At 37.9% G+C, this 25,043-nt stretch overlaps 1 protein-coding gene across 1 annotated transcript in view; it reads right to left on the bottom strand.

The window, feature by feature from the left end:
- Positions 1–25,043, bottom strand: part of BANK1 (B cell scaffold protein with ankyrin repeats 1) — a 306,359-nt gene that overhangs the window by 268,025 nt on the left and 13,291 nt on the right. Inside the window, exon 2 of the mRNA XM_081154901.1 lies at positions 10,431–10,508. The gene's annotated coding sequence lies outside the window, so the exon portion shown is untranslated. The remainder of the gene's footprint in view (positions 1–10,430; positions 10,509–25,043) is intronic.

Raw genomic sequence — 25,043 nt, 5'->3', positions numbered from 1 at the left:
TTTTATGCTCTTTGAAAACCAATGTGTGTTTTACATGTGCAGCACATCTCAATTTGAGCCAGCTATATTTCAAGTGCTCATGAGCCATAAATATAGTGGATACAATGTTGGATAGCACAGTATGCTATTTTTTTAACCCATCAGCTGATAGAAAGTATGTAAAATTTCAGTAATCTAACATCACAGAAAAATATGCATTCTACAGCCTTATAAGGGAATATAATTTTGAGCTCACTTGTCATTGTTATCCAAATCTATATGAAACAACTAATATGCAACAAGAATTGTCAAAATCTGTACTGTGACCAACCTGCTTGAATGTATTTTTATTAAACAACATTCATTGTCTTAGATTCAGACTGAAAGAATACAGTTGGATAGGCTTATTTAGGATTGGAGTTGTATCAAGTAGGTATGACAGAAAAAGATGAATGAGAGCTGAAGCACATGAAAACGTGATTATAATAATGAGGCACAGATTCCAGTTTAGATAATAAGGAAAGGGTGGTCAACAGAAAGTAAAGCTAAATATTTTTTTAGCATTGAAACAAAGTTTTCATGAAAAGAAATACACTGTTTTCCATTGATATGCAGAATGTAAGAGCAAGTCTCAGGAAAGGAAGAAGGCACTCCAGGAACATGGAATAAAAGAGGGAAAGGAGGAAGGGAAAAATGAGACAGAATACTTAAGCACATGGAAAATCTGTTCCCAATGGAATTTATGGAACTTGTCTCTAAAAGTTTTCAGAGGAGAAAATCCCCTCTTGTGTGCTGTCATAAGCTTTTGAGTACAATTAAACTGCTATAGTAGCACTGATCTTAAAACAAAAATAGCAATAAAGTCCTTTCCTTGATGCTACATTACCTCCAGCTACTATGACCTTTCTATACTCTAGCTGCCGTGCTTGCAAAAGCTGTCCACATGGTGACCCTATTGATTCCCATTTACCTTCATCGTACAACTCATTCCAGTTTGGCGCTCATCTCTTCTGCTAAAGTTACTTACTTTCCCTCAGGTCGCCTGTGAGTTTCATAATGCCAAATACACTGGCTGAATTTCAGTCCTCAAATGAACTGAACTACTCCAAGAATTTGACCCAGTTCACCACTCTTGCCTTCCCAAAACATTTTGTTTTTGAAGTTTTGCCATTATAGTTGTGTTTCCCTTCTTTTCTCTTTAGCCTCTCCTCAATCATATTGGGCAACACTCCTTTCTCTAACAACACTTAAATGTTTGTTCCCACAGGTCTTTATCCTGAGTCAACTTTTCCTTCTACTATAAGCTCTTTTCTATGTTATCTTACTTACTGATGCAGTTTTGGGGGTTTTTTAAACATTTTTTTAATTTTAATTTTTAATTTTTAAAAAATTTTTAATGTTTCTTTATCTTTATTGTTGAGACCAATACAGGTGTCCCCCTTTCAACCCCACTGATCCCCTCCACCCCACATCCATCCCACCCCCAGGCCCTCCCCACACCAATGCCCATGTCCATGGGCCATGCCCATAAACATACAAGTTCCCAGATTAATCTCTCCCCATGCACAACCCCCTCCCCACCTTCCCTTTGAGATCCCTCAGTTTGTTCCAAGCTTCTATGTTACTGGATCCACTTCGTTCATCAGTTTATTTTGTTTATTATATTCCACATATAAGTGAGATCATTTGGTACTTGTCCTTCTCTGACTGGCTCATTTCACTTAGCATAATACTCTCTAGTTCCCTCCATGCTCTGCCAAAATCCAAAAGATCCCTCCTCTTCACAGCTGCATAGTACTCCATGGTGTAAATGTGCCACAGCTTTTTTATCCACTCATCTACTGATGGGCACTTGGGCTGTTTCCAGATCTTAGCTATTGTGAATTGTGCTGCTATGAACACAGAGCTGCATAAGTTCTTTGCGATTGGTGTTTGGGGTTCCTTAGGATATATTCCTAGAAGTGGGATTACTGGGTCAAATGGCAGGTCAATTTTTAATCTTTTGAGGAAACTCCGTACTGTTTTCCATAGTGGCTGCCCCAGTCTGCATTCCCACCAGCAGTGTACTAGGGTTCCCTTTTCTCCACACCCTCGCCAGCACTGTAGTTCGTTGACTTGTTGATGGAGCCATTCTGACAGGTGTGAAGTGATCCCTCATTGTGGTTTTAATTTGCATCTCTCTGATGATTAGCGATGTTGAGCATTTTTTCATATGTCTCTTAGCCATTTGTATGTCCTCTGGAAAAGTGTCTATTTAGGTCCTTTCCCCATTTTTTAGTTGGATTGTTTGTCTTCCTTTTGTTAAGTTCCTTATATATTTTGGATATTAGCCCTTTATCCGATGTGTCATTGGCAAATATGTTCTCCCATACAGTGGACTCCCTTTTTATTTTGTTGATGGTTTCCTTTGCTGTGCAGAAGCTTTGTATTTTGATGCAGTCCCATTTGTTTATTTTCTCCATTGTTTCTCTTGCCCTGGGAGATGTATCAGCAAACATGCTGCTATGAGAGATGTCTGAGATTTGACTGCCTATGTTTTCCTCTAGGATTTTTATGACTTCATGCCTTACATTTAAGTCTTTTATCTATTTTGAATTTACTTTTGTGTATGGTGTAAGTTGGTGGTTGAGTTTCATTTTTTTGCATGTATCTGTCCAATTTTTCCAACACAATTTATTGAAAAGACTGTCTTTATTCCATTGTATGTTCTTGCCTCCTGATGCAGTTTTAAATACTATATATTTCCTAATTCTTCATCTTTAGTTTGAACTGCCTTTCTGGGTTCCAGATCATAACATCAAATTGCTTCCTTGACATCACTACTTGACTCTTTCTCAGGCACCTCAAATATAACATATCCAAAATTGAAATCTGGTTGTTCTTTCTCTCATGCCCTAACTATTTCTTGTCCCTCTTATTGGAGTAAGAGACAACTTCACGATCCTCCCATTTTTTCAAGTCATAAGATTAGGATAAATTCTTCACATCTCTTCCCCTCCCCCCTCAGAATCCTTATCTACTACATCACAAAAGGTATGTAATAATTCTTAGTAAATCTGTTCATTTTTCCTGTATTTTACTGGTTGGTAAACTCCTAATTGTTCAAGAACTTCCATTGTTGATCTCTTCTAATTCGCTGTACCCAAAGCAGCTCATGTGATCTTCTAAAAACCAAAATGTACTTCTGTCATTCCTTTCTCTGTTTTAAAACTCTTCAATAGCTACTCATTATACTTAGGGGACTTCTTCCTCAGATTTAGGCAATTTAGTTTTGGTTTACTTTCCCAGCTTCTTCTGCAGCTCTCCTCATTGCTCATTATAACACTGTGAGTGTACACCACTTGTCGAATCTTGAACACTTTTCGTCATTCTGCGTCCTATTCCTTCACCTACATCATTACACTTCATTTATCACACCCGAACTTCAGTAATGTGTGCTCCTCTTCAGTTTAGCAAGAGCACACTGAATTCTGATCTTGTTTTTCAAGATGACTATTAATCCCATTATTAACCTGTCATCTATTACTTAATAAAGATACTATACCTATACATTCTACCCCGTTACTAAAAAAATATGTTGGTCAAAGACCAATCTCTGAAGTACAATGCTCATTACCTCAGACTGATATTAATCTACTGATATTGTGTATAAAGTTTTTATAATTCCCCATCAGTGAAGCTATTTTTCTTCATATGCCAGGGGGATGAGATAACAGCTAGTACATTATGCTACTTTTATATCTCTGCTTCCTCTTTTATTAAAGTAAACATCATAAGCATTTCTTTACTTTGTATGCCTCAATGTAAATACATTTTTAAATGTCAGAAACAGTATGCTATAAATTTTTCAGACAAGTAAAACATCCTATTCGCAAAGCATGACTAACACTTGTTATAATTTTATAGTATAATGTGATAACTACATAATTCAAACATCTAAACTTTTTAACAGTGCTTAATTTTTATAATATAAACATTTGAATGAATTATTTTTTTCACCAATTCTAGGAACTTCAAGTTTAGAGACAAAAATAACTACCTGGAATTTCTTCAAATTTTAGTAATACAACTTGAAAACTACAAAAATAATTATCTGGAGGACCACTAGACATTTTCATAAGACACCCTATTCTCAGTGAATAAGAAACAGAATGAAGTCTCCGATTGTTTACCTTTCAATAGAAGTGCACAGGCACATCATTTTAACAATAACAACATCTTTCTAAAAGAGAAGAAGCTTATGGAAACAGAAGTAGCAGTGTTTCAGAAATAAAGGTACTTTAACCTGAAATCTTGCTTCTTCCAGAAGAGAAATTCATTCAAACTCTTTCATGTAAGGAGAAGATAATTGTAGGAATACCACAGGCATTTCATGGACAGACAAGATCAGAACAAGTGCAGCTGGGCCTTACTTGGCCTAGAAGTAGAAAGTCAGAAACTAAGACGATTCCCTTTGTCTTTCAGTCCTCCTCAATTCTTTTTTTGTTTTAGTTTTTAATTTATCTTTATTGTTGACAGTATTACAGATGTCCCCTTCCCCCCCCCCCAAATTGATACCTTTCACCCCGCCCCCCCCCACCCCAGGCCTACTGCACACTATTGTCTGTGTCAGTTATGTATATATGCATATAAATCCTTCGATTAGTCTCTCCCTACCCACTCCCCCACCCCTGCCTTCTTTAATCTCATCTTCTGTAATTATCCATCTTGCACATGAGTCACCTGACTGTCATCCTCTATTGTATATCATCAAACACTGACTTTCCACTGACAAGTCTCATTATTTCTTGTTTGAAAGGAAAACAGGGCTTGTGGAGTCCAACAAATCTGCAAAAGCCAGACAGCACCCATCATTGGCCATTAATCAGTCAACTGGCTGATTGCCTGCCTTTGAATCAAGTGCCTACTCTAGGCCAAGTTTCTGGGAATCTGAACGATACATGGTTCTACTCATTTTACATGCGCATCAATGGACAGGACATGATACAGGGATATGATACAGAAAGGCCTTTGGCTTACAAAAAGGTGTCTGGAGTAGAGAAAGGTTGAAACTTTTATTGAAAAGCAATGAGAGAATTAAGAAATTATCTCATTAATTAAAATCAAAGCAGAGTTTTGCCTCCCATTCGCTTTCCCAAGTCGTTCACTGAACAATACTAAAAGTGCAGTTATCTCCTGAGATTTAAAAAATATATCAGTCTATTAAATCTAAGTAAAAAGTGATTGACCAATGCAGAAAATGTGTAAACTTTAAGGATTTTTCATACAGTCATAAGAAATACTTTACAATTTGTCATTCCAGTGACATGATTTTATAGAACCACTTCGATATGAAATGTTTCTCTACATCTTTGTGATGTGGGAGTTTCTCCATCTTCCACCCCTCCCCCCAAAAGAAGTTAGAAGTTACAACTTTAACAGGTTAGAAAAGTTTTGTAGGAAATGAAAGAATACAATGAATTATTCAATGTATTCATATGATTATACCAAACAATGTAACATCTTGTCCAAAGTAGGTGCTAATTTTCCGATGTTCTCAGTTATCAAGGTAATGTGATATATCCCTATCATATGAATTCAAAGTAGGGACACAATAAATGGTAGCTATTAAAAGAAAGCCAAAATTTCAAGTGGTCCTGACACTGTGTTATTCTTCTGAAAGTGAGACATGATAGTATGGATAAATTGGAACAAAAAGGAATGAGAATATTGATCTTGACCGAAGGATGATGGTTAGTCCTTAGCATGGATCATAACAAAGTGAGGCATGTAGTAAATGGAGTTCCAGGTCAGGAACTGCTCTTGTACGTTTCAGTATGTCTTATAAAATGGAACACATGAAACACGAAGCAATGGGAATCACTAATATGGAAAAGTGGTACGGAAGCTTAAAAGAAAGGAAAATATGACACATGGTTAGTATGACAAAACATAACTTATTTTAATCAACTGGATACAAAGGAAATCTTATGAAAGACCACAAGGCATTGATGAACTACTTCTCATAATTACAAAAGGAAGTGGTCTTTCTGGATTATTTCAATGCAGAGCACTTGGAAGCAACAAAGAAATTTAGGTCCAGTGGTAAATGTCTAAAAGGCTCATTATTTTTCTCTGAGTGAAATATAAATACAGAAGGGGTATAATTCCATACAATATCTTATATTTTCACCACCTGGACTAATTCAAAGTCTGCAGTAAAACTTAGATACTATTCTTTATTTTTAAAACAGAAAAGAATTACAGGGCCATATAACAATTTATTTTTAAATAGTAATTTCTGGAATGCTTTCCCTTCCTAGTATTACTTTATAGCTGCCTATAAAATTACTCTAAGATAGTCTACAATAAATAAAGTAATAAAATAGCAACTGCAACTTAGATAATCGGGTAACTGCCATTTAAATTGTTAAAACATGATTTATATTTGGCAGTTTCTTTACTTTGCATTGGAATTTTTTTTATCTCTGCAGTGATATTTTGGTAAATAGATTCTCCATCTTCTTATAATTTGATGAAGTACCCCACAATTTTCTGTTTGATTCCTATATATATATATTTTTTTTAATTGGGTCACAACTAGTACTCTGTGATTGGAAAAATAAAACATGGTCTCACTTTGTTCTGCTAAATTTCTATTTTATTCTTCTCTGTAACTGACCTAGTCTAATATCTCTTTAATCAACCTATCCTTAGTTCTTCTCATTGTGAATTCTTTTTTTTTTTCCTCTTAGAACTACTAACCACAATATTTCCTCAAGTATATGATAGTATCTTTCTGCAGGAAGCCATACTCCCTTATTTTTTGTTTCTCTCTAAGTCCATATGATCAGTTTCTCAATAAGAACTCTATATATTATATGTAAATGCGACACTATTGACCAATCGCCTAAAAATTCAAACAATAGCTAACATTAAGCAATTACTATTTGCTATGGCTCCCGGAAAAGCACTTCACATGCATTTTTCTCTTTTAATCCTAAAAACCACTCTTTCAAATAAATGTTATTGTTCTCCCTGCTTTTTCTTTTTAAATGGACAAACTGAGATGACAGATTTAGTCATTTATCCTATCACAGAGTCGATAAGCAGTGAAGGTAGACTGGCTGTCAGGCAATCTGAGTCCAGAGGCCATAATAAGTGGATATGATCACCTATGTGTTCATATAGATGTGGCAAAAATGTTCCCTCTGCTATCCCAAGTATAACGCCAGATATGCTGCTGTTTAAGCTTAAAATCCTAAGCAACTGGATATTATAGAATTATTTCATACTAAAGTGAAAATGCCCTAAGAAATCCCTTCTCATTAAAATCTCAGCAACATTAATCTTATCAGAACCTCTTCAGCTGGTCTGAAGAAAGCACCAGAGTAGAATCAGAATCAGGATACCTCCTTAGAAGGAGAAAGCTACGTTGTTGGCTATGTTGGAGGACTGTAGTCAGAGTAAAGAGCTTCCAATCTTCAAGAACTTCAAGAGAGAGGAGAGAGACCCAGACAAACCACGATCCTTACAAGTTATGCATAAGCATGTAGCACGTGGTAAGACAGGAGAGATGCTTTCTGTTTTTAAGCTAAGGATTTATTTAATTCTCTTCATAAGAGACATTAAATAATAGTAAAAATACAAAAACTATAAGGTGGGGAATAATATGTGCTTTAATAAATAGTCGTTATTGAAGGTAGCAGTTAAAAGTTTAAAATCACTAGTTTTGGAATAAAACAAAGGAATAATTTCTCTTTTGGACATTGGTGGATAGAACCTAGTTCAACATAAATCAGAAAAGATAGTCTAAATGGGATTTTTATCCACTGTAAATCATTTGTACATTGTTTTAGTACTGAGTACCACTAAAGGACATGTTGGGTACTCGTATATCTCTGTTGGCAGCATACACAGATGTCACTACAAGTACACCATACACCTAATGCCAGAAATATCTTCATGGGCAGAAAACCACATTTATCATTTTAGACTGTGTTTACCATATTACATTCATATTACTACACAACTCTTAGGGGGGATAGAAGATTGTTGGGGAAGTGATGAATGGTTGATCTTTAAGTAATTATTAATTACGAGACTATAGGCAAATCACTCCTTGCGTCTCACTTTTCTCTTCCCTAAAATGAAGCAGTTGCACTGACCCCTAAGCTAAAGTCTACAATGCTGTGGAGATGCCCAAAGCAGAAAGAGAGGTCACCCAAACAAGCTCTCCATTTAATAAAAGGATTAATCCAAACTAGTTCTCTCGGAAAAATACTCATATCTAGGAAAGGGCCTAGGTTAATATCAAAAGACAGCTCACTATATGAAAAATTTCTTTACTTTTGCCAAATGAGGTAAATAAAGCAAGTGATTAGTACCATCTTGGGAAAGACCCAAGGAGGTGGGGGGAGGATCTCATGGAAGGAACAGGAACAATCAGAATAAAAGAAAAGTTGGTTGACATCACTCATATTATTCATAATAGCAAGTACCTCAAAATAATACCTAAGTATCAAGTAAAATAAAGTCACTTTCTGGGTGTTCTGCTCAATCTAGAAGTTTAAAACAAACTGCAGTCCATTCCATTTAACTAAATTGTTCATTGAAATCACAGAACAGCTAACCTGCTCTAGGTTCAAAAGCCGTGGCTGGTTAATTACAGATGCTAGCTAGCAAAGGCTACTCTGCTGCCCTCCATCAGAGCCACAGTTTCAACATCTTCAGTGTTTGATATTTAAATTTTAACATACTGAGATATCATGGGTACCAATTCCCTTCTTGTCATTTTCCACTGTCACAAGTGTACTTCCCATTTTAACTGAAAATCAGCCTTTTAAATTTCACATATTAAATGAGTGGATAAAAAAGCTGTGGTACATTTACACCATGGAATACTATGCGGCTGTGAAAGAGAAGGATCTCGTATCCTTCGACACAGCATGGAGGGAACTGGAGAGTATTATGCTCAGTGAAACAGGTCAGTCAGAGAAAGACAAGTACCACATGATCTCACTTATATGTGGAATATAACAAACAAAGTAAACTGATGAACAAAATAGGTCCAGGGACCTACAAGCATGGAACAGACTGAAGGATCTCAGAGGGAAGGCAGAGGTGGGGGAGTGGGTGGGGAGAGATTCATCACAGAACTTACATGTTTATAAGCATAACCCATGGACACAGACATTGGTTTGGGGAAAGCCTGGGGGTGGGGTGGATGCAGGATAGAGGGGATCAATGGGGGGGGGGGAAGGGGGACATCTGTAATACTTCCAACAATAAAGATAAATTTTAAAAAAGCAAAACCAGAACAACAACAACAACAAAACATGCAGTAGCCAAGAGAAGCAACTGAAGCCAAACTACATTACCTGACAAATGCTAGTAAGCTATGAGAAATACTACTCGGCAAATTCATAAAATTTCACTCCGATTTTCTTGTCGAATTTCTCACTGTGAACATCTCCAGCAATCTTAATACCCAAGTGAAGCCTTTTTTGAAAAAAATTCAAAACTGAACACTTTTCATATTGTAAAGTTCACAAAAACATTTCAAATACTTCAAAAAGAACCGACTACAAATGCCTTAATGTCCATTGGACCTGTAAATCCATTTAGGCATTCAAACAAGTTGCCCATTTTTCCTTTTAACAGCTTAGCCAAACCTGTGGAGGGAGGTGGCTCCGCATTAGCCTTGTGCATCCGCAGGTCACACCGCACCCTAGCCCCGTCCCAGGCGGGCAGGGAAACTGGGGGATGCTACGAACAGAGGGTGCTACACCTGGGGGGTTGCTGTTAACACGTGCACAGAAGGTTTAATAAGATTACGCATAACTTTAAAACACCCTCGAATCTTTACAACACGTCCCAAGGTGATTTTAGAAACTGGAGGACCCTGTCAAGGCGCTCTGGAAAGTCCCAGCTCCTGGGAAATCGGGGACCCTGGCAGTGACGACCCGGCCACAACACAGATTGCGCTCCCACCTGGTCGCGTCCAAACTGCCCTCAAGGAAGCGGGGACCCAGCCGGACCCGCAGGCAGCGACGGGAGAGGGGCCGCCCCACCCCCCGGCGGGCCGAGGCCCTCAGTCTCCGCGCCGCGCAGCCCCCCGCCGCCTCCCCCTCGGTGCCCGAACGCGCGCCCACCCACCTGGGGGCGCTGGGCCGCCGGGGGGCCGCTCCCGGCGCCCGCCCGCCCGGCCCGGCGCTGCGGGCAGCATCGCGGCTCCCGGGCAGGGCCCGGCGCAGGCGGCGGCGGGAGGCGCGGCCGAGGCTGCCGAGCGAGCGAGCGGGCGGAGCGGCGGTCTCCGCGCCCTGGTCCAGCCGCTGCGCGCAGGCCGCGGGCGAGGGCCGCGCGGAGGAAGTGAAACTGCTCCCGCGCCCTTTTGGGGTCGCGTTGGTTTCTGGCGCTCCCTGCTCCTGGCCGTCCCCACTCTCGCCCAGGACTCCTGTTGGAGCTGTTACCTGTTCCCGCCGCTCCTCTTGCGCCTGCTGGGCCTTCCACCTCCGAGCAGACACGGGGACATCCCAAGGAGGCTTTTGCTGGACAACGGGGAGGAAAAGAGATATGTAGGTGTGACTATGAAAATACAGATATAGGTAAAGATGTAGGTGAAAACAGTACTTTTTAAAAAATATTTCACTGTGCCCAGACTTTCTAGGGTAAATTCATAAATTCCAAAGTCAGAGCTGGCCCAGTACAAAATTAGATATGGATCTAAATAAGTCCTCAAAACAAGAGGGTTCTTGGTTGGTTGGTTGCTTTAAAGACTGAGAAAGACTCACAGTTGCCCCAGATCTTTAAAATAAATTTCCCCTTTCCTTTCAAAGATCTCTAAGTTACCTTATAAAGTAAAAGAATATGTTGATCAATTTGAAGACTTGGTCATATGTGATTTCAATGCCCTTCCCTCCCTTTTTATTTTTAAATGATTTATTTTTAATTATATTTTATTTTAACCCTCACCCAAGGATTTTTTTTTCATTGCTTTTCAGAGAGAGTGGAAGGGAGAGAAAGACACACACATTGATTGGTTGCCTCCCGCACTCACCCTGACTAGAGCTGGGGATTGAGCTGGACAACTAAGGTACCTGCCCTTGGCCAGAATAGAACCCCAGCCCTTTGTCCCCAGGTCAATGCTCTAACCACTGAGCGAATCAGCTAGGGCCCTCCCTTCCTTTTTAGAAAAGAAACCTGAAAGGAAGGCTTGTGTAGCAATGCTTTATCTCACGCAGTCTTCTTTAGGAAGACCATGAATATCAAGCAGCAAAATGTTAATTTTTTTCACAGAATTGGACTTGTTTTTATATTTTAGAACATAATTTAGAAAACTTGGAGAAATATTTGAAATGTCAGCAAATTTTAAAAACTATAATAGACATTTATTTTCCAAAACTTCCTCTAAACTCATAATTAATTTCAGGTTGATCTCCTGTATTTGAAATAATGAAGACATTTTATCTAATTTGAGAAATAATATATTGACAAGTTTATTGTCTTCTGTGAATGCCTGTTTACCAAGAGACCTCAGTGTAAGGTAAAGACAGAGGGTTTGGGTTGCACTATGCATATAACCTCTTGGTCAGTACTTTCAGAAATTCAGTTCTTAGGAAAGCATTAAGTGTATAACCAACCCACTGGGGAAGCAATGTCTTAATTGATGCACTTGCTCACATATATATTCTTCGCAAAAGAAACTTTGACCGAGATTTTGAGGAGGAAAGAAGAGACATAAACACTCCAGCTTATGCTCCCCAATTAAGCATCCAAGTCTTCAAAGGCATCCTAGTTAGTTCTGTGGAAATACATAATGCTTACTTCCTCAGTGCACACAAAAAATTGTTGATAACAGTAGTCTTCAGATGGCAAATTCTATCTGAAACACATGGAGCAGCCTTCCTGTGTGAAGAGCCCTGGACTGGGAGTTAGAAGGTTGATGTTGCCATGTTGACTTTCCATCTTTCTATCTGGGCAACCAGTGTAATTAATATCTCCATAATCTCAGCTAAATGATGAAATTAGAATAATTATAGTCAAGTCTTTGCCAGCTATATAATTTTATGACCCTGTTTCCTATAATACACATAGAAAAAATAAGATTGACAATACATAGGAAAATCAAGTATATTTTCAGATGCTCAGTATTTATATCAATATGCTCCTGGTAAATGGAAAAAGAAAAGCAAAAATGTATTTAGAATTATAGGATTTTTTTAAAAAACTACTTTATTTAATAAAGCTTTGTATTAGAAAATCTTTTAAAATCTTCTATTAAAGTTCAAAAATTATTATGGCTATATGCTTGTTTCAGGTACTGAATGAGAACACAGACCTTTTTTCACAAGGTATGAGGTAATGTTTTAGCCCATTTACTTTATTCTTGTGTCATTACTTGTTGCTGTTAACAGCTACTCCAGCTTTTTGTTTTAAGTATTCAATGTGCCAAACACCATGTTAGTGTTTCACAATGTTCATGTCACTTTGTTTTCAAAACAGTATGGTTTTAACCCTATTTTACAAATGAGGAATCTGGGTTTTAAAAGTTTTAAGTGACAGAGCTGTAATACAATCCTCAATTTGACTCCATAGCCTGCCCTCTTCAGTAACAATCCTTCATTCCTTTATTTATTTATTTATTTTAATATATCTTCATTCATTTCGGAGAGAGGAAGGGAGGAGAGAGAGAGACAGAAACATCAATGATGAGAAAGTCATTGATCTGCTGCCTCTTGCACGCCCCCTACTGGGGATCGAGTCCACAACCCGGGCATGTGCCCTGACTGGAATCAAACCACGATCTCCTGGATCCTAGGTCAATGCTCAACCTCTGAGCCATGCAGGCCAGACCTTTGTTCTTTTCAAAGCTACATAAAGTCATTGCTAAAGATTTCATGGCCATCGTAGGCACTGTTATACCAATACATATATCAAAATTACTTTTGTTTTTCTACTCATTTTCCCATAGAGCAATAAATCACTTAGAAATGAACATCCTATTTTTTAAAATAGGCATGAACTGAACTCATAATTCATTACAATGTTGGCACTATTTGGCTGAGGATATATAGACACTGTTTTCACAAAGAAAGGAAAGCATGTGGAGATGACACACGCACAGATGTGATGACTTAAGTCTTACATGCATTCTAAGTTTGCCCATGCATTTATGAAAAGATATTTTAAAAAGAATTTCACTCATTTTGGCTTTATTTCTCAGCATCAACTTCATCTTTAGCCACAGCTGACTTAATTTTCCCCCCTGTTTTCTCCCTTAAGGACATAGTACTGTCTGAAACGCTGAGTTATTTCTTTGTTCTTGTTCTTAGGGAGGAGGCACTTAGTAATTCTCACACTGAGATGCTTTTCAGTCAGAAGGCCACAAGCAATGTGTAATTTCACCTGTGTTACAGAAGGACAAAGACTGTTAGCCACAGTTGGTTTCCTATTTCTCAATACATCAAACTCTTGGATCCATTGACTTTTTCCCTTGCCTTTTTTTTTTTTTTTCTAGCAGCATATTGATGACCTCAATACTATTTCCCACATTGTGGAGATTATAGGAGCATCATGCTGAGTTTATGTTCCAATAAGTGGATGGCTAAGGCTGCTCAATGTTGCCCTATTACAGCTGCCATGACCAATTCCTTGGGTCCTATGTGGACTGGATTATTTTGCTAATGCTCTTGGCTTTATTTCCACTTTTAGATTCCGTTCTTTCCTAAATCATCAACCTATTATATAAATGAAATCTTTTTTTTTTTTTTTTTTTTGCTTCTTCATGGCTATTATTGGAGAATTTTCCTCTTGAAAACATATCCAGATCTTTAGATGCTGAGCTATATTATTCTCATAAGGTGTTGTTATGCTTTTTATTTGTTAGCTCAAAACTAGACCAAATACTGGAAAGGTCTGAAGAAATTTTCTAGAAATAATATTTTTGTTGTTGTTGCAGGAGGCTTTCTTCATTTTCTTATACTTTCTCACATTTAACTGAATTCTTTAGTACTAGACTGTGTAATGGGCCTTGTCAGTCTATCCACATTGGAATCCCAGAACCTGTGTATACATGACCTTACATCGCACGGGAGGTGGAATTAAGGATCTTGAGATGGGAAGATTATTTTAGATTATCTAGTGGACCAATGTAATCACAAGGGTACTGATAAGGTGGAGGCAGGAAAGTCAGAGAAGAGACATAATGAGGAATCAGAGATTGGAGTAATGTGCTTTGAATGTTGAGAAAAGGCTACAATCCAGGAGGCTCCTAGAGGCTGGAAAGGCAAGGAAATAGCTTTCCCTGCAGAGCCTACAGAGAGAACCAGTCCTCCTGAAACTTTGACTTTTAACATAAGACTTATTTTTTTAAATGTATCTTATTGTTGAAAGTATTACAGATGTCCTCTTTTTCTCCCCATTGACCCCTTCTACCCTGCCCCAAGCCTTCACCCAGTGAGACTGATTTTGATCTTACTTCCAGAACTGTAAGACAGTAAATCTGTGTTGTTTTAGACCATTGAGATGTGATAATTTATTACAGCAACAACAGGAAACTAACACATAAACTTTAAAGTGATAAATTGAGTGTTAGGGGAAATTCATTAATAAGAATTTTTTTTACCTTCTTCTAAATAAACATATATGAGAGAATATTCAATTCCCTTTAGCATTAATTTTCTAAGTCTCTGTGGAACAATATCTCACTATTAATTGGTGGTTGTAGTAGGTTTTTCATATTCCTGCCTGCAGGGCTATCTGCATTATGTACTTGTTTCTGTTCTCTAGTGATTGAGTAGAAGTGCTGAATCTTCTCTTTTCTATTTGACTAAGGATGACTTGTTGAACTAACCAAGTTTTCTGCTTATACTGCAGCTGACACCACCCCCTCTACACCCTGGCCTGTGCTAACAAGTGACAGGGAGTTTGCTCAGGAAATATGAGTTTTTACAACTAATACTATAAAACGTTTAAATGTCAAGAAATCCAAAATTCCCCCATTTATCTTTTTGGTTGTTTTGACTTTCTTTGTGAACTCTGGTAATTGCTTCTATTTTTACCCTAAAATTAATGACTTGATTAACATTTCAGCCCCATGGACCTGACATGTAATAGTGTTTTTCTTAGCACCTAATTCACCACAGGTCTCTCAATATCTGAGCCTGTTGGCTTCACTCCTCTACAGGACCAATAAAAGGAAGCATTTCTCTCCCTGGCTGATGTGGCTCAATGATTGTTGGCTTTGAGCACTGAAGGGTCATGGGTTCAATTTCCAGTCAAGGGCAGGTACCAGGTTGCAGGTTTGATTCCTGTCCCCAGTTGGGGCACATGCAGCAGGCAACCAACTGATGTGTCTCTCTCTCTCTCACATCAATGTTTCTCTCTCACTCTCCCTCCCTCCCTTCAACTCTGGAAAAAATATCCTCAGGTGAGTATTAACAAGAAAGGAAACATTCCTCCTCATGTTTCCATTAGTCATTTGTTAATTCATTTAAAAAGGGTTTAGTAAGTACCTACCATATATAAATACAGTGCTGAGCACTGGACATACAGTGATGAACAGACACACTGCTTACTCCCCAAAAGTCTGCCTCCTAGACATTCTGCTTCAATTTTGGCAGGGAATTACATAATAAAGAAATACTAATTAGATCTGTGGCAATTGAAAAATACCGCTGGACCGTTGGATGGATCAAGAAGATTCTTGTAAGTAATATGATTGTAGGGGCATTTTTTGGGTCATAAATAAATCATAATAAAGAAACTTTGAAATTGAGAATGTTTGAAACTATAAGACAACAACAGGAAGTGGTTGGAGAAAATTTCAACAGGAAGAGAAGCAAAGATAATGTTTTAGCCAGTGGTGTAACTAAAATGTAAATACTTAGGGCAGGTTCTAAGAATTGTGCCCCTTGACATAATTCAAAACTTGGGAGAGAATAAAGAAGGTAGTTTTCCTATCTATCCCACAGTTTCACACAGTAGTGAGTAGCCTGTTAACAGTTTAGAAGAAAAGAAAATGTAGACATTTATTTGAGGCAAGTGAAGTAAGTTTCCTTCTAAATTCCAGGGCCTCTTGGACTATGACCTGAAAAGCAAAAGTCAATGAAACACCCATTTGAAGAAGAAAATGAAGTTAAGAAAAACGGACCCTACAAAGAGCTGAAAAGGGAAATAAGAACAGAAAGCGACAATTTATGGTGAGAATTCTTGCTGAAAATAGGTGTTTTCATTTCCCAAAAGCAACTAATAGAAATGTTTATAGCATGAAACCAAAGCCAAGAGAACAGTCCCCGAGAGCCCGTTTCACTCCTTCCCTGTGGCTGGTTTGGTGCGCATTTCCCACCCTCTGAGGCCAGCTGTGTGGTGTCAGTTTGTGAGCTGTCGGGGGGATTTCAGAACGCAGGCGCCTCGGGGCCCAGGCTCGCTGCGCTGCAGGCTTCACGTGGAGCCCTTCGAGGAATGGGGGGAAGCTCAGGCCAACCTCACTGCATCCAAGCAATAGTTCTTCATGAAGATCTCCTGGAATCAAAAACATCATGTATGCTTTTGAAGGAAAGAGGTCAATTATTCAGGGGTGAATTTTTAGTGAGTTTAAGTCAAATATATGTAGAAGAGGGATGTTTAAAACTATTTTGAAAAGAGATAAGAGTTTAAGTCATGGAGAGAGGTACCTCCCAGGAGGTAGCTTGAATAGCCACAAAAACAGAGGAAGTGAGGGGGATAGTGAAGTTGTCTAATGGCTAGAGATGTAAGTGGGAGAGCACTTCCAAAAATAGGGCTGAGGAATCTAAAAAAATATATTTAATCTTGTGAGTACTGCTGAAAATACTTTGTGTATTTTTTTACATCTGTTTCCTACTGAAAAAAAATCTGCCTTTTATTTTGGAAGAGGCTGAAATCATATTGAAAAGTAACCAGAATAGAAGAAAATACATTTTAAAATATAAGATTAAAAAGTTGTTTTTTACTCTATAGCTATTTACTGATTATCTTTTATGTGTATAAATTTTAAGAGTGACATATAAAGGATGGACATTTCATATTATAAAATTCAAAATTCATAAACAGGCCCTAATAGTGTAATAATTAACAGACAGGGTTAATAAAAATTTAATTTAAAAATGAAAGAATTTTTTATAGACACAATGAATACATGCCATAAAATAGCACTAATGAATCTGAAAAAAAGTGAATATCTAAAAATCTATTACAATGGATTATTTTCTAGTCACTTATCAATCATATATTGAATACCTACTATGTGTCATGGTTTATAACCTTAGAGTATTTCCCATGACAGAAATATAATAACTATAATAAAATAATTTTAAGAGACTATTTCAATATTATAATAAAGAAGGATATTATTGTTATAGTTAATAATGTTATAGAGTTAATAATATGGGTTATATGAGATATTTAGCATATTAAGGCAGGGCATAGGAAGTTTTGTTTAGCCTTCAAGTGAGGAAAACCTTTCTGAGGATCAATTATCCCTACTCCTGACCAATTTAAACTATTTAAAATACAATCTCTAAAGTAGTCTCAATTCAGGAAAAGGCAAGTGCTCCTTGATATATTGAAACTATTTTCACAGGTGAATTCCACCCTACACTAAAATACACAAACAAAACATATAGATCAGGAAAGCTATTGTAGTATAGAGCTAAATATTTCATTTTATTTGCCAAATATTTATTATCGCCTACTCATTATTGTAATACCCTTAGCAAGTGGTGATTTTTTTTCAGTCTTCTGCCCTTGAAATTCTGCTTGAAGTGGATAGATACTAACTTTATTGATAGTTTCCCCTTTTATATCTTTCATACATAGTAAAAAGGGATCTGATTTCAGTGACAGATAGATTGCAATTTCTATCTTGCCAGCCATTTTCTTTTTTATCAGATACATTGCCTTAAAGAAGAAACAGAGAAGCTACATGGGGGAAAAGCACGAGATTTTTTTTCAACCATTGCAGAAGCACATATTATGTAAGGGCCTGCAAAGTTCCCTGCCACACAAGCATAACCAGTGAGAACAGGAGTCACCAGGGTCTTTTCTATTCCGAGGAGGAGGCCCATCTACCTAACTCCTCTTCAGACTCAAAGGGAAGAAGAAAGCCACCGTCTGACATGTGTCCAAATACATTGGAAACCACAATATAGATCAGTTTGAGACCTGTGGCCTCTTTATGAACCTGAAATGGGCTAGTTAGTTAACTCACATATAGTGCAGATCAACTCTGACTTAACCATTACATATGTTTGTCAGAAACATTTCCTTCTTGGGCTTAAGAGTGGATTTGTCAATCAATCTAAGGTTCAATAATTTGAATAGAATTGACTACATCTTCTTGTGGCTTTCTTGTCCCCTCCACTTATTCTTACTTTTACTCTAACACTTACATGATTTATTCTTATCGATTTAAATATAGCCTTCTCATAACGAGATGTAAGAGCCACAAGGGATCCCATTCATTTTCCCATCCGCTAGCCTCTCACGGTTTCCAATACAGAGCAGGTAACTAATATGTAAAAACTAATAAGTAATGAATTCATTACTGTGAGAACTATTAGAAACACAAAGTTGAACAACAACGAAATCCCAGGTCTCAAAGAGCTTTCACTCTAATGAAGAAGGCAGATGTGTAAACTAATGATAATTTACATAAAATTAAATCCTAAACGAGGGTGCAGAAGAAATTGGTTAAGTCTAAAATGGAAGAGGTGATAAAATATCATTAGGGGGCCTTCTGAGCAAAGTATGACTTGGAGTTTGGTGCTTTAAGATTGGGGATTATTTCCACAGGCAGGTTATTTCCACAGAGATGGAAGTGAAACCGAAGAGCCTCTGTGTTATTTCTAAACATTGGGCAAACAGCTCCACTGCTGGTAGCATTGTTTAAGCTTTTAGCAGAAGTCATGTGTTAACCTTCACTCTTTTGTCTACACATGATAGAAGTCCAGCTCAAAGCAGCTTATGTATAATGGGATATATCAGTGGATCATATAACTAAGCTATGGGAAGGGGAGTGGTGTACTTATGCCTTGTGGAAAACAGAAATAAAGGATTGCTCTCTCTTCCCTCACTTCTTTTTTCTTATTCTAGAACAGCTCCCTCCAAAAGTTAAAACATTCCCAGCTGAGGCAAACTGCATAGCACTGAGAGTTGCTCTTTCTGGTATCAGGTATAAAAAAATTATGGACACAAATGTTCATAGCAGCATTATCCATAACAGTCATAAAGTGGAAGAGACCCAAATTTCTATCAACTGGTGAACAGATAAAAATGTGGTACAACCATACAATGGAATATTATCCTGCAATGAAAAAGAACGAAGTACTGATGCATGCTATAACATGGGAACTTTAGGCCAAGTTAAAGAAGCCAGTCACAAAAAACCACATGTCATCTCATTCTATTTATGTGAATGTCCAGAATAGGCAAATCTGTAGGTACAGGAAGTAAATTAGCCATTGCTAAGGACTGGGGGCTAAAGGCAGATGGAGAGTGACTGCTGAGTACCGGGTTTCTTTATAGGGTGATGAAAATATTCTAAAATTAGATAGTGGGTTTGATTGTGAGACTCTGTACTAATAATGACTGTATTATGCACTTTAAAAGGGTGGATTTTATGGCATGTAAATTATATCTCAATAAAATTATTATAAAAAATCATAATGAAGGACATTAATTGATCTAGATTAATTTAAGAGTTAATCTTTGCAGTCACCAAAGGAGGTGTGAAGTGTGCTGATTCATTTGCTTGAGGTCAGGTGATCATCCTTGGGGGAATCAACACTATTTAGAGGGGGAGTGAAAATCTGTAGGAAGATGACCACAAAAATTCAGAACCACCTCCCAGGAAGAGGTGGGTGTTATTACCAGAAGGAGAAGAGAGAGTATGAGGAGATTAAAAATTAGATGTCTACTATAGGAGATCAGCTTGAAAAGCCTCAATATGACTTCAGCAGTTGGCTTAAATGGTGTCTGTGGTGGCATACTACACGGGCACTCACCTCTCAGCTACTGGGAGTACTGGCTAGGGACAGCTCACAGATGTTCTCTCCAGGAATTGCCCTTGGCAGAAAGAAGCTATTTCGCTTAAGGTTACTTCTTGTCCCTATAAGACAACCATGCATCCAGGAGTGCAATGGGCTCCTTTGGGAGTCTGATGTGGGAGCACAAGGGTTGGATCTCTTACTCGGTAGGATACTTTCAAGGGTCATCCAGCATGAGAACTTCCTAAAGTATGACCTGAGGTCTCTATTGCAACAGCTTAGTTGTTCAACTTTCTTATTTGCCCCATCCTACTTCCCTTACCCCTTACATGTGTGTTTCTAGAAATATTTATGACTAAACATCCTGCATGTATCAGAATATATTTCCCAGTGACAGTTAGTACAAGGAGTGGCCCTAGGGAGCAGACTCTACAATGAATTTGGAGCTGCATCCCACTCCAGCCCTAAGGACATCATCTCTGGCACAGATAGCACCTGGCATGTGGTTTCAGTAACAAGTGCTAATTTTTTTTCTGGGGTGAATTGGGATGGGATGCCCATGGAATGGAATGAATTGATGGGTGCAATATCTCATGCACATGAGAGGTTTGGGGAAAATAGTAATGATAAGGACTGTGGAACCGAATGGCTGTAGCAAGAGTCATCAGTGCATTGAAAGAAGAAAACAAATGGCTGAAGGCAATTGGTCACCAATATAAAACAAATTGTGAAATACAGAGGGTCTCCTAGGCAACATGTAAAGAACAAAAAAATTCTCACCTCCTGTAGCTGGAGATTAGGTAAGGCTAAGAATCGGGGCCAAGACTTCATTTTCTGAGTGGCAGAACTTCAGAGAGGTTTAAATTCTCAGTCTCAACAAGTCTGTTATGCCAAGATCAGAACCCTGATTGGGAAGGAATGGACCCTGAAACTGGTTTTGGTGACATCTGTGTCTATAGTTCGATGTCTTAAATTTCTAGATTCCTTTGAACATTCTGTGTCCAGAGAAATACACCACTTCTCCATGATAAAACCTAACACTTCCTCCTTGCTCGACAGAACTGCACAAGCATGTGCCTTAGAAGACAAGATACATCAACTGTCCTTATTATTTATCTCTGTCTCCTCTCTTGACCACCAGATTAATAATTAGGATCCAGCTACAACACTATCAGGTAAAGGAAGAGCTGGGTTCCCTAATGGGAGAAAGGGTCTACAAGTCAAAAGAGCTGGAAAACTTAGCTAACATGTGCCAGCAAGATTTGGAACTGGGTCCTGAAGATTAATCAGGTCAAGTGAAACATAAAGTTGGATAATAGAGGGCTTTTCAACATAGGTTCACCTTCCTGTGATACAGTAATTAACACCTTGGTAGCCTCAGGAGGTGGGGATGGTGCTGACACTGCTTAGTTGGAACTTTGAAGCTTTGACATATTGATAGCTATTACTACCTGTAGTAGAATTGCTATGGCACATGGTAGATCAAGGGGGTTTTAAGGTACATATAGACTTACTAGAGAAGATAATATTACAGCAGACAGAAAACTCAAGACCTAAGCCATTTCGCAGATTTGGAACTCAGTGAATGAAAGAGATACCCAAGAGGAAAAACTTTGGATCACTAAACCAAGATTCCCCTAGTTCTTGCCCAAATTGTCCTATAGTCATTTACTCAGATACTGTATGTTAGAGAAATTATCAGGTGTTTTGTTGAATCCACATACAGTGCAGACAAACCCTGATTTAAACACAACATATGTTCATCAGAAGCTAAGTGGGACTTCCTACTTGGATACAAGAGGGAACTTTTTTCTGAGTCCCAGAGAAGAGGAATCTAAAAATATTTGCCCAGATAGATTTTAGAATTGCTATGAACCAGTGATCACTATGTTCCACACACACGCACACACCACAACTACCCCCTTGAATAGAAGTATTAATTTAAATTATTCTATCCCTATCTCATCATTTTATATTGGAGTTAGGGGGTGTAGGGAGAAGATAATTTAATTTTTAGTTTACAGTGCTCTGTACTTAATACAATGCACTTAAAAAGTTGCATCTGAAGAATTTCACTCCAGGAGCCTCAGGCACACTTGGACTTGATCTTGATGATGATATTCTAAAGATCAAGCCCAAGCTTCAAGCCTTTGTATGATGCTGTAATGGAATGAGATTATGAAATTTAGGAAGAGTTGAGTCTATTTTTCAAGTTAGGGGAATATGAGTCAACAGAGGTCAGAGGGAAACCAGTGGTAGCTATTACATTGATGGAGCACTAATGCACCAATCCTCCTAGTATTCATGACCTCTCGTAGTTCCTTTCTGCACTGACTCAGAGATTGACCATTTGAGCAACTTTGATCAATGAAACATTAACAAGCTAAATACAAAGCAAAGGCTTAGTAAAGTAAAGGCTTGTGCATTGGGATTTATATTGCAATGCTCTCTCTTGAAACCATGAGCCAGTACTTAAAGAGATCTAGCTAACTTGATAGTTAGACCACGTAGATGAAGAGAAATATCCAGCAAGTCCCTAGTTATTCCTGTCATCACAGCTGAGGAGCGAGATATGAGTAAAAAGCCATTTTGGATCCTCGAGCATCAGTAGTCACCACATGAAACAGAAAAACCACCCATCTGAGCCCAGCTCACACTGCAGAGCAGTGATAAATAACAAATTTTAAACCACTAAGGTTAGGGGTAGTTTGTTTTTATAGCAATAAATAAGTTAAACACTTTTATAAAGATCCATGTATAATATAGGCACTGAAAATGACATAATTGATTATTGACACTGGAGTCATTTAAGCATGTACCTAATTTAAAGTATAACATAGACATCCAGGGACTGAGCTATAAAATGGGAAAGTTCCTATGTATAAGAAGGTCTCAGCCATCATTTATTCAATGTCTTGAATTAAAACTCCATTAAAAAGATAACATTTGTATTGGCCTAAGCATTGGGATAAAAGGAATAAATAAGGTAAATGTGATTATAGATAATAAAATAGAATCACAGAAAAAGAAATAATTCACTTTTCTATTCAATAATTTAACTCACATAAACATACACAATCATAAAAAAAGTTAGAACATTTTATTTCAAAGAAGAAACAATGAGAAATGAAAGTTCATACTAAAAAGTAGTTGATGTTTTAAGACATTGAGGGCAGGAACTATGGCTATTTTTAAAATTTCTGTGGCCTTAGCACCTGCTGTAGTGCCTAAAATAGATAATTCCATGAGTATTTGTTGAATTAATTACTGAACATGGAAGAAGAGGCCCTCTTGTGATTGAACAGAGAACTGGCCCCACCACCAAAAATTATCCTAACCCTCAACTCACCCACTCCAGTCAGTAAAGGAGAGCTGAAAGTGGGCACATAGCTCTTCTCTTCCTCTTACTTTTTCCCATGGGATGTGTCTTCTATGAGAAATTAAGGGGAAAGCCTAATCATTTCATTCTCTACTAGGTCAAGGCAAGTGTCTATTTCGCCACGGAAATGTGGCACACCATTCAACCTATTGAAAAAGAGGATTTGGAATGATGACAGAGTTGAGAAGAGGTAGCAGGAAAGCGTCCTGAACTCCCCCTGCTCTTCATACGAGCATGTCTAAAATTTTATAGAAGTCGAGTGTTCACCACGAGCCTACCCTGAGGACCTGGGTGGAGCTGAACCACTGTTTTAGTGCCCCTTGAGAAGGAGGCCCACAAAATGGTTGGCCCCAGCAATCAAAGGCCATGTGGTGGGCCACCTGTGGCAGGAGCTAAGGTTGGGGGTTTGTGGAACAGTTCAAGCCAGAGCCAAATCTCCCTCATCAGGGCACTATGTCCTTCAACTTATAGAATAATCTCCAGGTGGAAAACTTCTTAATTGAAAGCCATGGATAGAACCACTAATTAAAAAAAAAAAAAAAAAGTATAATAAAAAGAATGAAGTGTTTGACCTAAGTTTGCAGACATTTTGAAATCTATGTGTATCCTGTACCTGTCTCCATCGCTCCATATTCACTGCTGTCGTAAGAGCACAGGCCTGGATTTCTGCAAAACCTGTAGCTGGCCTTTCTGCTTCCATCCTTCCCCTCACAATTCATTCTCTACACAACAGCTAAAAAGAAACTAATCCTGTCACTATTTTACTTAAAACAAACAAATAAACAAACAAACAAAACATGCCAGTGGCTTCCTATTATAGTAAGAGTAAAATCCATAGTTCTTCCATGCCTTCAAGGCCCTCTCTTATCTGAGTCCTGCCCATCACCCAATCTTATCCTTTAACACTCTCTGCCTTCTTTTTATCACTCCAGCTCCACTGTCCTCTATTCTGTGCCTCAAACATATCAAGTCTGTTGCTGTTTTTATGCTCTACCTTGAGGCCTTTGCAAGCCTTTAAGAGTAATAGGGGAGACATGAGGGAATCACACTCACGACTTCATTTCATTTTTTATGGCAATAATCAACTTATCTATCTATCATCTATCTATCATCTATCTATCTATCTATCTATCTATCTATCTATCTATCTATCTATCTATCTATCTATCTATCATCTATCTATCATCTATCTATCTATCTATCTATCTATCTATCATCTATCTATCTATCTATCTATCTATCTATCTATCTATCTATCTATCTATCTATCTATCTATCATCTATCTATCATCTATCAATCTATCATCTATCTATCTATCTATCTATCTATCTATCTATCTATCTATCATCTATCTATCATCTATCATCTATCATCATCTATCTATCATCTATCCATCTCTATCTATCTATCATCTATCATCTATCATTTATCTATCATCTATCATCTATTTACCTATTATCTGTCAATAAATCTGAATATTATCTGTCTTCCTCACCAAATTGTTAGCTCTATGCACATAGAGATTTTGTCTGTTTTTTGCTTTTTTCATCACTCTCTACCCAGTGCACCTAGCAAAAATGTAGATTGCAAAATTAGTAAATTAAAATTTAGATTCATGGGGAAAAAGGAGGTTTTATTCTAAGCTACAGAGTAGTCCAGATGTCAGAATAAATCCATGGTATGTCAAGCAAAGTCTCAG

The sequence above is a fragment of the Miniopterus schreibersii genome, assembly GCF_964146895.1.
Source record: "Miniopterus schreibersii genome assembly, chromosome: 1".
In the NCBI taxonomy this organism is placed as follows: Eukaryota; Metazoa; Chordata; class Mammalia; order Chiroptera; family Miniopteridae; genus Miniopterus; species Miniopterus schreibersii.
This window is presented reverse-complemented; position numbering and strand designations above follow the sequence as displayed.